General features: G+C 46.6%; 1 long non-coding RNA gene across 1 annotated transcript; it reads left to right on the forward strand.

Moving 5' to 3' along the window:
- Positions 1-6,046: 6,046 nt before the first annotated feature.
- LOC309678343 lies at positions 6,047-9,031 on the forward strand. Its single transcript, XR_014269745.1, has 3 exons — positions 6,047-6,067; positions 7,605-7,673; positions 8,973-9,031. It is a non-coding gene; the product is annotated as an uncharacterized lncRNA (long non-coding RNA).
- The last annotated feature ends 1,910 nt before the right edge of the window (positions 9,032-10,941 follow it).

The raw sequence follows: 10,941 nt of genomic DNA on the forward strand, positions 1-10,941 counted from the left end.
ATTTCTTGAAGTTGGCCATTGAAGTCCCACAAGGGACCAGCCTGGATCTTGCATCCGCAAAGCCAAGCCGAGCCGCTGGAGCTCGCCCCACGTTGGCACATGGCTTTAGGCATCGCGTCCACCTCTGCCCTTCGATGCGAGGGTTACTGGCCCTGGGTGAATTCATCAATAACCTTTTACATGGCTTTTTTTTTTTTTTTTTTTTGCGCTTTATCTATAAAATTAGAGCTGGGCAAATCAATTTGTGTAATAGGATCTCCAGTCACAGATCCTTTAGTATTTGGTTTATACCCTCTAGTGACCAGAGCTTTTAATACCTTTTAATGCTTTGGAACGGAGGCGGCGTTGCCTGCTCTTGTGCTTTTACTGAGTCTTGAGATATTTGGTCTTGTGTTTATAGTCCCAACTCCTGGAGGCAAATGGCTGCAGGAGAATCTTGGCTTTTGTTTGAAAGCATTTCTAGTAATTGTGGTCTGAGAGAATGGCTTTAAAATGGGATCTGGCTCCACTGTAAAGACTCGGGAACTAGAAGGCAAATAAAACCTTAAGTTAAAAAAAACTCAACCCCTATTGTTTTTTGAGCTACTTGTGCTTATTTTGGGGGGATGAACAACTTACACTGACGATACACGTCTATATAGCTAAATCTATCTGGAGACGTTCACTTGTATTTTTATCATGCAGAAACTCAGGTCGAAGTAAGGAATTGGCAAGCAGCTTCCACCACCACCAACAAAAATATCTAAAACTGCTCTTCTCCTCCTGAGTTGCTTCACTTGCTGTAAATGCAGCGCGAGACCAAGTGGCAGAATGCTGGGCTGTGCAAAAATGGCTCTTCATGGCAAATTTATTTCCACTTTGAAAAGCTGGCAGTGGCTGTAGGAACATCTGCACCTGGAACCAAAGAAATGCACTTCAGGCTCTAAAGGGATGGACAAGCAGTGGTGTGACACTGACTGGTTTGGATGATGGTGGTGGTTTATCTGTAAAAAAAAAAAAAAAAAAAGGGAGGGAGATGTCATTATCTGAAAAACTCTAATTGATTCTGTGGTTTTGTTTTTGTTTTTTTGTTTAAAAAAAAGCCATGAAAATGATATAAATTTATTTTTTATTTCTATATTTTTTTGGTCAAGCGAACATGTTACACTTCATACAGACAATCGGAGCCGCCTGAAGGTTTGCTGTGTGTCAGAGCAGCCCGCTGGACTGCAAACGCTCGCGAAGAAAATAGAATCGGTACAATTAGCTGTTCACAGAAACTTCTCTGGGAACTTTTTTCTGTTCACAGAAATGCCGTTGTCCTCGTCCACCCCGCGAGAAAGCTGCGGTGCCCTCTCTCCCGCTCCGCGAGCATCGCCGCTGCTCTCGGAGTGCGTCAGGGGTCTGAGCCGCCCGGGCGACTGAGGCGCCTCTTCAAAACAGTGCAGGGAAAGCAGGTTTTGACCTCTAAAGCATAGGTTTTGATTTCTGATGAGAAACAGGCCGGATTTGTGAGGTACTGCTGAAACGGGACATTTCACACCACCTTTTATCTGTCTGATAGCAGCTGGCCGTGCCCGACCGTGTAAATGGAAGGGGAGAGCTTTGCGGTGGACGTTAGCGCCGTCGTTGCACATCTCTGTTAGAAACTTCAGCCTGTGTGTGGAGGGACCAGAAGTACTTAAAAAAAAAAAAAAAAATTCAGAATGAATTGGAAGGATTTCTGTGACTGTTTTTTTGGTTCATGGCCCAGCAGTACTCTTAAACACATGTGCAGTCTTAAGGAAGTGTGTGACATCTAATGTGAATTTGTTTCAGCTGTGTTCACGCCTTTTTCTCAAGTACTTCCCATGAAAATTTGGACTATAAAATCTCGCTGGTATGAAAGATATTCTTTCTTTCTTTTTTTTTTTAATTTTTTTAGGCTATAAAGTTTAAAGTTGTGTGCAGCAGTATTCCATATCCCAAACTAATAGTTTTCATGTGCGAATCAAAGTATTAAGTTCACAGTTTTTTGACCAAAACCGGTGTTTATTACGTGACACAACCAGTGTGTCACTTACCTGTTTAATCGCGAAGTTGCTTCATACGTTGTGGAATTATGATCTGGAGAGTAGCAAGACCTGCTGCTGGAGAGAGGTTAAATTAATGAAGTAGTTTGCCTGTGAAAAATGATTAGCTGATCAAAATATATCACTTATTTTTTGAGCAAAATTAGGTGATGGCAGGAGGGACAGCTTGCTTATCTCCATGCCCACAGGCTTGTATTCCTGGTCTTTTAGGAAATTCATCTCCAGTCTAAAATGTCACAGATTTCCTTTCTTTAGACTGGGATAACTCAGGTTGCTGGACGTTACAGGAATTTCAAGCAAAATCTAAGAAAATGGATCCTGTTTACTACTTGAAGGTCATCAGCTGTGCTGGGGAGGAGTCACCACACCTTCTGTCAGCGAGTTACCAGGCTTTGGGCAGATACATATGTCTGGGGCTACATGATTTAAAGAGGTAACATTTTTCAGTAGTTAAAAGGCACCAGCTGAATAAATAAACCCAGACCATCATGTACGAGTTCTCCCGCTTCCCAAAGTTCATTAGCGATAACGAGACTCTTGGCATTTGGATAATAAATCCGTGATCTAAGGGCTGTTGTAAGCGGGTTGAGGAACTCGGATGGTGACATTAATGGTGCAAACACAATAACATTTGAAAAGAACTTTCTTGGAGGGGAGAGGAGGGGGGAAGAAAGGGCAGTGAAGTGCGAGAGTGCGGGGGGAGAACTTCATCGTCGTAACCCTCCGTGGAGAGCGCAGCCACCGCCTACTCGCCACACGCTGCTTGTATTGTCTGGGGCGCTTCTTTGCGATAGCGCCGTGGAGAGTGTTTAGGAGATAGCAGGAGATGAGGAATGGGTATGTTACCTGCCTGGACCGGTTTGTCTGCACACACCAGTTAGAGCAATCAAGGTACACGGGCTGAGCGAGTTACTCGCGGCGGGACGAGCCCCAGCTGCCGTGTGCCATGGGTGGATGTACGCGCCCGGTCCTTCCCCCATCGCGTGGGTCACTGCGGTGACCGGCCTCGCAGCCAGCTCCCTGCGTGCGTGCTTGGATTGGGTGAACACGTCCCACATCCCGTTGCAGTGGAAAAGTACTTTGTGGAAATCCGTGCAGGGAAACGCTAAAAGCCCCAGAAAAACAGTGCTGGACCTGAGGTATTCTGGACCGCACCGAGCCAGGGGCCGCTTGTGATTTTTGGCAATGAAACCCCTATTCCTTGCTATATTATTAATTACCAGCTCCTCTATCAAGTATTAGAAACTGTGTATGTCTATTCACTATATTGATCTGATAACATCTGGCTCTCCACCAGCCTTCTCCTTGGCCGGCACAGGGGGGAAGAAAAAAAAGCCATTTTGAAGCAGCCCCTTTTTGAGGTTTCTTTTGCCCCGGCGCAGCAGGGGAAGGGCGAGAAGGGCGCGTGGGCCGAGCGGGCAGCGTGCGGGGCGGTGGGCAGGGGAGGTCGGGGCCACTGCCAGTCCTCCCAGGGCCAGCGCTCGCCGCGGGTTTAAGGCCAGCTCTCCTGATTTCGCTGCGAACCGTGAAAATGCCTTTAGAGTTTAATTTTTATCGTTCTGGAGAGCAAGTTACGTGCTAGCACAGACCAACTTGTTCTTAGCGACTAGAAATAGTGAATATACCTCTAAAATGCTCCAGATTCGAGACCTTTATCTCAGGAAAATGTCAACTGCTTGAAAGTTTCACACTCTTATACAAGGAGCTTTATTGGGATTCAGCTGTAATTTAGCGATTTAGTATTTTTTAAAAAATAACAATTCTCAATCCAAAATCAAAACCTTCTTAGCACCTTCGTGGGAAAAAGCAAAGCAATGTATGACTAAATGTCTCCTTTGCTTAGAAACAGTCATAAAATAGTTCCTGCGTTTCTGCCAGGTGAATAAGGATTTTGCTTCAATCGGTTTTAAAATTTGGAAGTGCCGGAATCTTGGTTTACTAGAGACAGAGTAGATGCTTTTAAATGCTTTTAGTAATTGCTGTGGAGTGTTTGCAGAGTACCTGGGAGGACAGCAGCTTCACCCGGACGCATTTTCCGTGGGTAATATTCAACTCTCTGACTCTTGCCTTCTGTATACTGCAGCTGAATGAATTAATTTAAAAATCTGGGTCTTTTTCTCCCCAGATTTTAGGCCAAGTGTAAATTCGCAATGTGGGTAGCGGTTAATACACAAACTTTGTATAGCTCCAGTAATACCCGTTGGCCTTTTCCCCCAGTTTATAAGTTACTTTTGGCAATGACAACTCGTGTCAAATGTGAACTGCTCTCTGATCAGGTTACAGCCTAAGGGAGGAGCCTGAGGTTTTTCTCTCATAGGGCTATGGCGGAAAATAGAATCCAAATTAGCAGATAAATGAATGAAATCTCAAGGACAATAACTGAATAAACATGTGTGCTGAGCAATTTTCTAAGAGGAAAATCTGGCGTCTCTCACTTGAGGAGAAATAGCGAGGAGGAAAGCACGTGTGGAGTCCCTCACTGCTGAGACGGAGCAGGCAGAGAGGTCGAAGCTGGTTTGCAATGTCAAACGCCCGGTTCGTGGTGTAAAAGCAATGGAAAAGTTTGCGCACCAGAACGTACTTTCTGAAGCCGGTTTGACCGATCCATCTCTCTCTGCCACTCTGACCTCCGCGGAGTCTGCTGTGCTGCTCTGCTGCCCGTGGCAACGGTGAAGCTACTGACCCGAGCCAAAATCGCACAGCTTACAAGACAAGGTGAGTGGGTGCAGCGCACTAGCTTCGCTCGATGGGGTCCCAGAAGATGCACCCCTTCCCCTCTCCTCAGCGTTTTACGATGGAAATTGGAACAAAGCACGCAGTGCTGCTGGAAGTTTAAGAATAATGTGCCCACAGGCTGGTGCGCGGGGCCTTTTCCAAAGGCAGTGCGGGCGTAGGACAGTTATTGTATTTCCGTAGGTGACGATCCCGCGTTTAGAGTTATCCCCAGACCATCGGCCCGTACGTCAGCCCGCGCGCAGCCGGTCCCGCGCCTCTGGCGTGACACTGCAGCTCTCAGCAGGCTCTGGTGGCCCCCCTGGGGGGGACCTGCGGTACCCCGGGCCAGGAGCAAACGGCAGGATGTGTCCTACGTCGCTGGGGACTAAGGAGAGTGAGGGGGCTCATAAAAATAAATATATTTAATGGCACAGAATGAAACAACAAATTGAAATTGCGCTGAAATCCAATTCTGGGGTTTTATAATCCACAGAAACTTATTAACTTCAGAGACCTGTGCGAGCTGGAAAAAAAGTAAGCTTTTCATTCCATCCCCAAAACACAGAGAATTTAGAGCATTTTTATGGTGCGTTTTAGGACAGTGACCTGGGCACTGCATTTAGCTGCATCGCTTGCCTCATAAAACCCAGTTTATACGGTCCTGGAATCAATTCTGTTCTGTTTGGGGCTTCCCAGAGCGGGGACTGCCAGTGGAAGCACTTTATGATTCAGAGCTGATGTGTCAAAGGGACATAGACCAGAGCTGTTGCGTTCACCCCTGTGGTCCACGTGAAGCAGATATTTAGGCATCAATAACCCTTGCTGCGGGATGGGGAGAACCTCTCTGCAGTCCGAGGTTTGAGGGTACTTGTCCGTTCTCCAGGACCTGATCTTTTGCGTTTATTTACACTAGAACAACTTCAGCAAGTGAGACACTCCAAAAAAAAGGAGTTTGAAGTTGACACATCCGGTACGGTTGGCTTGATTGTGCCAGGGTTCGCCACATTCTAGTGTTGAATTTTCTGTAGCAGTGTTTTTATTTTATATTTTACCAATTCCCCCCCCTCCCCCCCCCCCCCCCCCAAAAAAAAAAAAAATCATTTGGAAATACCAAATACAACTTTTCATTGCTTCACGGCTGCAATTAGTTTCAGTCACCCTCCCCCTTTTCCAGATCCAATTCTGAACCTATGTTTTAACTCTGTTTTCCAGCTCCCCATGCCGAGCGCGGCTGGAGCACAAAGGGGCAGACTGTCCCGAGCTTGAGGGACGAGAACGCGCGGAATGCCGCATGCTTGGAGGTGAGCGAAAGCCACGTCTCCCCAAGCCAGATCCCTCCCGCACTGCTTGGGTCTCTACTCTGGGCCTTTGGTTTCTTTGAAAGCTGGTTTGTTTTCCCGTGAGCTTCTGGAGAAGCCTAAGGAGGAAAACATCTGGGATGTGGAAGTGCAAGGTTTAACTTCAAGAAGAAAAGAAAATGGGTTTGGGAGAGTTAACTCTTTTTCACCCACCCAAATAGGCCGGTTTCTGGATTAACATTTGAACGCCTACTTATTTTAGCCAAAGGTGTCTGCTTGTTGTTAATACTTCTGCAGCTGTCGCAAATATTTAGCTCTACAGAGAGCAAATATTACAGGCAAATGTTTTTGCTATTTCTTGTCCTACAGCTACGGTAACTTGCATTGTGGCCACAGCTGTCCCTCCAGCCGCGCGGCCGCAAGGGGCACGCTGCTACCCTGCCACAGCGGAGGCAAAGCGGAAAAATCAGAATTCAAGCCCTGTCTGAAAAGTAAAAGGGACAAATTAGTTTCTTGTCACTGCACTGCAATAAATACATTGTCATTTTTATACCCCAGTGAATCATATTCTCCATTTCCCCCGTAACTATTATACAGTCTGCTGGCAGTACATCATTTTTTGGTAATTTTATTTTCACCAATTGTTTTATGAAATTTTTGAGTTTTATGGACACTAAAACAAATCTAGCCTGCGAGTATTATAGCCCTTTAAATCACCGGCAGGAAATCTCAAGGTTCCTCCAGACTGTGAGAGAAGGAAGCTTTAGGAAAGAAAGATTGCTCCTAGCTTATAAACTGAGCAAAAACCCAGAGATAAGTTTGTAAAAGGGACATACATCATCACTGGTGAAAACCAGGACGTAAAACAACATCTCTCCGCTCAGCTCCCTTAAGAATAAAAATGGATTTTTATTTAGCAGAAACACTAAAGCGGTTGGGGAAAGGAACACACAAGCTTTTCCATGCTTTCTTAACCATAACAATCCTTATTTCCTACGGAGCCGCTGTGTCAGGCACAGCCTTGGCTAAATTGCAGTTAGCTGTATTCCCAAACCAGTAGGGACCTGGCAGAAACCCCTAATTCTAACCCGAATGCACGCACCGCTTGGCTGAATTTGGTCCTCACGATGCCGAGGAGGTGGTGGCACCTGGGCACGGGGGAAAGGCACCGGCCAAGTTCTCCCCTCTTGTCCGTAACCTTTGCTAATGCTTTTCATCACTAATCCTTCAGGGCTGGTTTTTGAGAAGGTTTTGCCAGTTGTACAAAATTTCCGACAGCAAACGGGAGACCTGCGGAGCCACCCTTGCCTGCAGCTGGGTTGGGGTGAACCCCCAGCTCCAGGGAGGCAGGTGGAGACCGAGGGAAGCTGCCGTGGTCCAGCCTCTACCTCACATCCGCAGGTATCTCCGGCATTACTTGGCTTCAGCTTTCTGAGGAGCAGAGGGTTATGGTTTCCAAAACTTAAATCAAAACCAAGTCATGGTATGATGAAAACTGATTATTTAATTTTTTTGTAAATATGGTCTTTGTTCTCGGTAGGATGCTTGATGCACTTCGCCTATCCCTGATGCACTTCGCCTATCTCCGAATATAAGAAAGTAAAAGTAGGTAAGAAGGTCTTGCTTAGGTGGAAACATTGAACAACTATAAATCTGACAGGTGCAGATGGCCAAGCTCTCATCCCAGTGCTGGCGTGCACTTTGCAGTCTCGAATGAACTATTCGTTTTTACTTTTGCTTTTTTTTTTATTCACATCTTAATATATTTAAAGAATCTGAAGTTATTTAGATTAAATATTTGTTTTGTGAATTGGATGAAATATTGGTTTTAGACCAAATTGAATTCATTTTTTTCCTAAGATTTTTTTTAAAACGATAATAGAAATAAGAAATTTGAAAAATAATATAAAAATGGCCGCTCTGCCTCAGACCTGAGGTCCACTGTGGCCAGAAGGGGAACACTGTAACTGTATATGCATATAATATTTCTCTCGGTATATCCTTCCAGCAATCTATTATGTAGGAACTTATGAGCCAAAGGGAACACATTTGTTAATGGTCCTTGATGGATTTTTCCTCTGTGAATTTATTGAGTTGAACATATGTACACTCATGACTTCCACAGTATAATGTGGGAATGACTTCCACTCTCTAACATGTTGTGTGATGGAAAAAAAAAAAAAGCCTCCATTTTACTACTTTTAGACTCTATGCTTAGCTCTCTTTCTGTCTGATGCCCTACTTTTTGCTTAGTGAGAAGGTGTGAACTATCACTGCCCAGGGATGCCCTTGAGATTAAAGATTCCTACCCTCGTCTTATCTGGCCATACCTTTCCTAGTCTCAGAAGCCCGGGGCAGCTTCCAATGTTTGGACAACAAAAACCTTCCTGAGGGCACGTGGGTGCTGCTCCCAGAGCAGGGTTGGGTTTACACACTGCGCATTTGGGAGGCTGTAACAATAACTGTTGTGTGTTGGCTAAAAATGAAGAGTGGGTTGAGGTCCGCTTCAACCCTTTCCTCTTAAAAGTCCGAAAGAAATGAAAGCGGTAAAGGTACTTCCCTGAGTAAATTGTGTTTTGGTTGCAAAATGAAACTTTCTGAAAAGAATGTACAAGCTAAAAATCTCTATTTGTTAAGTTAATGTTGCCAGACTATGACCTTCAGACTGCATATTCTGAATAAATCAGTAAAAATTAACATGGGGCTAGTTTTCAAGCTCTATTTTTATATTACCTGAAAAAACAAAACCAAAACAAACTAAAAAACCCAACCCTGACCTACAGGTTTGAAAGCAAACTGACATTGATTATTTGCAGTCCTGGTTTTAGGAGCTGCCGTGCATTTGTTCTGTTCAGAGCAGGGCAGCGCTGCTCCGTGTCTCCGACACGTCGCCGTTTGGGTGTTTCAGGGGAAGACATCTTTAACAACGTGAGGATCACTCCCTACCCACATGGCTGGTGATTTTTTTCTCCTGACTCCAACACGCGAGCATCTGCCATCCTGAGGATTTATAACCGGTTTCTGTTCTAATAGTGGCTAAACACGTGATGGAGGTGAAGCACTTTGTAATTTGAACGGTTGCGAAGCAAAGCAGGGAGGAGAACAAGGTGAGGAGCGAGTGAGTAGATGTGCTCAGCACGTCTTGATCCCCTCAGGAGGGATTGTTTAACAACTGGGCACGGTTGGACAATAGGCCTGAAATGTGGGGAGTAGCTGTGTTGGGCCGAAGGGTTTTACACCACTTCTCGTCCGCCGGGAGGGAGTCGACTGCGGCCGTCTAAAGCAACTTCACATCACTGGGGCTGCAGCCAGGCCAGCAGCATCAAACGCTTTGCTGAGAAAATACTGGGTAGGGTTTGGTTTGCAGCCTTTCCGCCCTCTGCGCCGACCTTTAGAGAAGCGGTGTGCTCTGACGGACCAGCTGCGACTGAATCGTAAGAGTTCTGCAGGAAGAGAGTGGCTGTGAAAGAGGGGCTGGCAGCTCTTGGGAGAGAAAAGGCAGCAGAAAGACAAAAGCCCAAACCTGTGGTGGGAGCTGGTGTGGCTCTTTGCACAAAGCGCAGTTCCTAATTTCTTATTTTTACTCTCTGTAGCTAAACCTACTTTTTTTTTATTTTTTTTCCCCTTTTATTTTTTTCTTCTGTGCTGTTTAATCTCAACTCAGAGCCCCAGCGCTGGTGCAGCGTTACAACAGTTTTGTCATGTTGGCTGTCACCGCACTGACAGCCCCGTGACAGCTGGCAGATGTACAGATGATGGATGTTTTCTCCCTTGTGCAAGGACGATGGGATAAAAGTGCAAACAAACCGGGTAATAGATGGGAAAAGCAGAGCAACGTTGATAAGGCCTGGTCCTTACTCTGTGATGTATGGGAGAGCAAGCTGCGGGCAATTTGTTTCAGAGAAATGAGGGACTCTTTGTAGAGAGGGACACAAGGAAAAGAAGAAAAAGAAAAAAAAAAAGAGAGAAAATAAAGGAATAATAATAATAGCGGGGGGAAAATACCCAAAGCTGTTCTTTATTGTGGCAACACCAGCCTGTTGTTATGGCAATAGGCAAATCTCCTTTCAAGGATGGGCTCTGGGGTGCTGGCATACAGTGGGGATGCAGGAGGGGGTGTCTGGGCTGGGAACACTGGGCTTGGCTTTGCTTGTTCCTGCTGCCGCGGCTCATCTCTCCGTTATACCCCCTCCTGTTATTTATGGTACCCATGCGCTGTCTGAAGGAGCTACCAAACGGCTGCGCTGAGTACAGGCAGGCAGATAAACTTTTCGAGCCGCTCGCTTAAACTTGATAGCCGAGAAGTTCATCCACATGTCCGGATTCTCGTGCCGAGGCCGCTGATCTCTGAACGCCTGCGCGGCCGCGTGCCGGGCTCGGCTCCGGAGGCTCCCGCTTGAAGGGCAGCCCTCCCCGTGGGCGCTTTGCCCCCCAGCCCCTGCCTCCAGGCCTGGAAAGGGGGAAGATGCTGCAAACGGGGCGCTGGTGCAGGTGGTCTTGAGCCGAGGGGTGACGTTCCCTCGTCCCCAAGAGCGGTGAGCTGCAGGCTGGGCCAAAGCGGGTGCACTGATGGTGGTGGGAAGGTGCTGCCGCCACAGCCCGGCGCGGGGACCCGGCCGCCCGCTTCCCTGTGCTCACTGCTTTTCTCTGCGCACCAGGGATACGCGGGAGAGAAGGTGTTTCTTTGTGCTAACAAGTCTGTTGTACCCTCTGTAATGAGTTTATGGCGGCTGCCTGAGTTCCTTCTCATACCACCTTGCCACTTGCCAAAAAGGCTCAAGATAATAAGAGCTACAAGACACATCTGCCGTGATTTCATGCCTTTACTGCCTCTGCCACCCATATCCTGGGGATCCCGTGTCACTGGGCGGTTCACT

This window comes from Vanellus vanellus (assembly GCF_965231255.1).
Source record: "Vanellus vanellus genome assembly, chromosome: 15".
Taxonomy (NCBI): domain Eukaryota; kingdom Metazoa; phylum Chordata; class Aves; order Charadriiformes; family Charadriidae; genus Vanellus; species Vanellus vanellus.